Below are 5,615 nucleotides of genomic sequence, written 5' to 3'. Positions count from 1 at the left end.
GAAAGATTTTGAAAATTGAGATGAATTATTTATGGTAGTTACTGGGTCATAGGTTAGTCAAATATGGCATTTGTGCAATGAAGTGAGATAAACTAGGAAGCAGTTTTCAAAACAGTACTGATGATTTTGCTTCCACTGAAGCCAAGAACTTAAACTAAAGTTTTGTTTGGTCATAAAATATCTTAACTTGATATTTATGACTTGTACATTTTCAGTTATTTATAATTACTTATAAATTATAAGAATCCACCTGCAATGTAGGAGATCCCGGTTAGATTACTGAGACAGGAAGATCCCTTGGAGAAGGGACAGGCTACCCACTCCAGTATTCTTGGGCTTCCCTAATGGCTCATCTGGCAAAGAATCTGCCTGCAATATGAGAGACCTGGGTTCGATCCCTGAGTTGGGAAGATCCCCTGGAGAAGGGAATGCCTACCCACTCTAGAATTCTGGCCTGGAGAATTCCATGAACTGTATAATCCATGAAGTCACAAAGAGTCAGACATAACTTAATGACCTTCAGTATAAATTCTGAAATATTTTTTAACCAATTAACATTGCAAGAGAAATTAACCATTTATATTAATATTAAATGAAATACTTTTCCCTTTAAGTCTCAGTCTTGTCCCCAAGTCTTCCCACTGGAGGGTCTGAATATCTAATAGATTTCTGTCCAGATTTCAGGTGCCTTTTCCTTTTCCCTGAATCCCTGAAAGAATTAGTCTTTCTCCCCAGAAGCAACCCTGAATTTGAAAATACTTCACAACTTGCTCTGATTTCCAGTGATCAATCGCAGCATAAATGGCCCAGTGTAAACAGATCTGGCCGAAATCTCCTCCTAGGAAGTGGAGGGTGGACATGGGGGCAGGTGCAGAAATCTAAGGATCTGAGCAAAGTAGTATTAAAGCTCCCCTGGGCAGTGGGACCAAAAGGAAGCGTCCTCACTGCTCCTGCGGCCCCTCGGGCTCCCTGGGCTGTGGTGGCGCCTCGCCGGGGTCAAGGCTCTTGCCCACGGGGACTCCTCGGTTCTCCCCCTGGATCCTGCGTGACAGTTCGTGGCGCTGGACATGGAGGCGCGTCCTGTCCATTACTGAGAGTTCAGGTGCGCATCCCGGCCCCTGGGGCGCAGCGAAGGGAGCTTGGAGGACTTAGCTTAGTGCAGGACCTGAGCTGTTTCACTGAGACCCAGATGAAGTGCTGAATTTCTGAAACTCTGGTCTCCCTGATGATGGCAACGGAGATGCTCTGCTCCATCCCTAACATTTCACCAGTTAGCATATGTCGCCTTCTATTCTTCCAGTCCTTTCCCATATTCATGTAATTTGGTAGCATTAAGTATTTTTAACCTAAATCCACAAGAACCCTGTCAGCTTGGTGTTTTCTACAGTTGTTCTCATTGTTTAGTCGCTAAGTCTTATTCGACTCTTTGTGACCCCATGGACTGTAGCCTGCCAGGTTTCTGTGTTTGGGATTCCCCAGACAATACTGGAGTATGTTGCCATTTCCTCCTCCAGAGGACATTCCCAATCCAGGATCTAACACCCCTCTCCTGCATGGACACGTGGATTCTTTAATCCACTGAAAGATTCTTTCCCACCAGGGAAGCCTGTTTCCTACAGAGATTCACTGAAATGTTTGTAATCCAATCTCTTGCAATGGCTATAATTCTCAAGGGTTTTATCTATCATGCATCTCAAGTTTATGGTGACGGTTAATTAAGCAATGTATATAAATCATCTTGGACAGTTAAATATGATTATTTTATAATTATTAGAATCATTAATTTTGTCAATCACATTTAGACTCTCAGAAAGAATTACCAATTGATAATTTCATTTTGCTTATTACATAAAATAATCAGAAAACATTGTCAATTGCTCAATTCATCTAGAAATTTGTGGTAGATGATAAACTAATGAAAATATAGAGTAGTGTAACAGCAAGGTATGGAAAACAAAGGCACAACGTGTGTTAGTGAAATAGGAAAATAAGCGATGGTTCAATACGTACAATTTGCACAGTGTTTATGGTATGGATAGGGAGGTGGAGTTTGGAATTTGACATAATAGGTTTTGAAACCTGGACTTGCCATTTTCTTATTAGATTGTTTTTTCAAATACAGTCTTAGCAGGTGGCTCCTGGAAATGAGAATATTTACAACTCAGGTTCAACTATGTTGGAAGGATTAAGTGTCCCTTTTAAGGGCTAAGGAATTTGTAGTTGCTGTTAACGTCACTTTTTTAAGATTGAAAGTCTGTGGAATTTGTTTGGCAAGTTCTTGGTAATCATGTTCCCAGTAGCATTGTAACATTTAATTAGTCATCAATTCAGGATGAATGAGCCATAATAAGGGATGACAGCATCAAGGAATGTGTTCAGTTCAGTTCACTTCAGTCGATAAGTCATGTCCGACTCTTTAAGACCCCATAAATAGCACACCAGGCCTCCCTGTCCATCAGCGACTCCCGGAGTTCACCCAAACTTATGTGCATTGAGTCGGTGCTGCCATCCAGCCATCTCATCCTCTGTCCTCCCCTTCTCCTCCTGCCCCCAATCCCTCCCAGCAACAGTGTCAACTCTTTGAATGAGGTGGCCAAAGTACTGGAGTTTCAGCTTTAGCATCATTCCTTCCAAAAACACTCAGGGCTGATCTCCTTTAGAATGAACTGGTAGGATCTCCTCGCAGTCCAAGGGACTCTCAAGAGTCTTCTCCAACACTACAGTTCAAAAGCATCAATTCTTCGGTGCTCAGCCTCCTTCACAGTCCAACTCTCACATCCATACATGACCACTGGAAAAACCATAGCCTTGACTAGACAGACCTTTGTTAGCAAAGTAATGTCTCTGCTTTTAATATGCTATCTAGGTTGGTCATAACTTTCCTTCCAAGGAGTAAACATCTTTTAATTTCATGGCTGCAATCACCATTTGCAGGGATTTTGGAGCCCAGAAAAATAAAGTCTGACACTGTTTCCACTGCTTCCCTATCTATTTCCCATAAAGTGATGGGACCAGATGCCATGATCTTCGTTTTCTGAATGTTGAGCTTTAAGCCACCTTTTTCACTCTCCTCTTTCACTTTCATCAAGAGGCTTTTTAGTTCCTCTTTACTCTCTGCCATAAGGGTGGTGTCATCTGCATATCTGAGGTTATTGATATTTTTCCCGGCAATCTTGATTCCAGCTTGTGCTTCTTCCAGCCCAGCGTTTCTCATGATGTACTCTGCATAGAAGTTAAATAAACAGGGTGACAGTATACCGGCTTGATGTACTCCTTTTCCTATTTGGAACCAGTCTGTTGTTCCATGTCCAGTTCTAACTGTTGCTTCCTGACCTGCATATAGGTTTCTCAAGAGGCAGGGCAGGTGGTCTGTTATTCCCATCTCTTTCAGAATTTTCCACAGTTTATTGTGATCCACACAGACAAAGGCTTTGGCATAGTCAATAAAGCAGAAATAGATGTTTTTCTGGAACTCTCTTGCTTTTTCCATGATCTAGCGGATGTTAGCAATTTGATCTCTGGTTCCTCTGCCTTTTCTAAAGCCAGCTTGAACATCTGTAAGTTCACAGTTCACATATTGCTGAAGTCTGGCTTGGAGAATTTTGAGCATTACTTTACTAGCGTGTGAGATGTGTGTAATTGTGCGGTAGTTTGACCATTCTTTGGCATTGCCTTTTTTTGGGATTGGAATGAAAACTGACCTTTTCCAGTTCTGTGGCCACTGCTGAGTTTTCCAAATTTGCTGACATATTGAGTGCAACACTTTCACAGCATCATCTTTCAGGATTTGGAATAGCTCAACTGGAATTCCATCACCTCCACTACCTTTGTTCATAGTGATGCTTTCTAAGGCCCACTTGACTTCACATTCCAGGATGTCTGGCTCTAGGTGAGTGATCACCCCATCATGATTATCTTGGTCATGAAGCTCTTTTTTGTACAATTCTTCTGGGTATTCTTGCCACCTCTTATTAATATCTTCCGCTTCTGTTAGGCCCATACCATTTCTGTCCTTTATCGAGCCCATCTTTGCATGAAATGTTTCCTTGGTATCTCTAATTTTCTTGAAGAGATCTCTAGTCTTTCCCCTTCTGTTGTTTTCCTCTATTTCTTTGCATTGATCGTGGAAGGAGGTTTTTTATCTCTTCTTGCTGTTATTTGGAACTCTGCATTCAGATGCTTGCTGCTACTGCTAAGTCACTTCAGTTGTGTCCGACTCTGTGCGACCTCATAGATGGAAGCCCACCAGGCTTCCCCATCCCTGGGATTCTCCAGGCAAGAACACTGGAGTGGGTTGCCATTTCCTTCTCCAATGCATGAAAGTGAAAAGTGAAAGTGAAGTCGCTCAGTCAAGTCCAACTCTTAGCGACCCCATGGACTGCAGCCTACCAGGCTCCTCCATCCATGGGATTTTCCAGGCAAGAGTACTGGAGTGGGGTGCCATTGCCTTCTCCATTCAGATGCTTATATCTTTCCTTTTCTCCTTTGCTTTCACTTCTCTTCTTTTCACAGCTATTTGTAAGGCCTCCCCAGACATCCTTCACCCAAGGTAAGGAGCAGCAGCTGCACTTTGCTGGAGCAGCCGTGAAGAGATACCCCATGTCCAAGGTAAGAGAAACCCAAGTAAGATAGTAGGTGTTGCAAGGGGGCATCAGAGGGCAGACACACTGAAACTATAATCACAGAAAACTAGTCAATCTAATCACACTAGGACCACACAGCCTTGTCTAACTCAGTGAACCTAAGCCATGCCCTGTGGGGCCACCAAGATGGGTGGGTCATGGTGGAGAGGTCTGACAGAATGTGGTCCACTGGAGAAGGGAATGGCAAACCACTTCAATATTGCCTTGAGAACCCCATGAACAGTATGATAAGGCAAAATGATAGGGTACTGAAAGAAGAACTCCCCGAGTCAGTAGGTGCCCAGTATGCTACTGGAGATCAGTGGAGAAATAACTCCAGAAAGAATGAAGGGATGGAGCCAAAGCAAACACAATACCCAGTTGTGGATGTGACTGGTGATAGAAGCAAGGTCTGATGCTATTAGGAGCAATATTTCATAGGAACCTGGAATGTCAGGACCCATGAATCAAGGCAAATTGGAAGTGGTCAAACAGGACCACTTGGGCTCTAGGGCACTCGGGCTTCAGTCGTGGCGGTCCCGGGGTCTAGAGCACAGGCTCAATGGCTGTGGTGCACGGGCTTCACAGCCTCTAGACCACTTGTAGTCCTATGTGTCACCTGCCTTGGCAGGCAGATTCCTTACCACTGAGCCACCAGGGAAGCTCCTCAGAGGACATTTAAAGTACATTGAGAGGTGTAGAAACTCTGAGGAAAAAAAACATTCCTTTATTACTGGTAAAAGTATCATTTTATTAACAAATTATTTTCTAAATAACTTTTCAATGTCAATTCTATACTATTACTTAATGATGTTTAATAAGTTGATCTAGAAATTTAAAAAAAAATGATAACTACATAAGGCATTGAGGCTTACTTCATAATTCAAGCCAGTCTCTCCCTGCTAAGGAGAAAAATCTTCACTGCTTCTGTCTAGGAAGCACATATGTCTTTCCCTTTTGTCACAAACAGGCCTCCTCAACAGCCACGTCCTG

This window comes from Bison bison, unplaced genomic scaffold (assembly GCF_000754665.1).
Source record: "Bison bison bison isolate TAMUID 2011002044 unplaced genomic scaffold, Bison_UMD1.0 scf7180017850219, whole genome shotgun sequence".
Taxonomy (NCBI): Eukaryota; Metazoa; Chordata; class Mammalia; order Artiodactyla; family Bovidae; genus Bison; species Bison bison.
The sequence above is the reverse complement of the archived record's forward strand: the minus strand, read 5'-3'. Positions refer to the sequence as shown.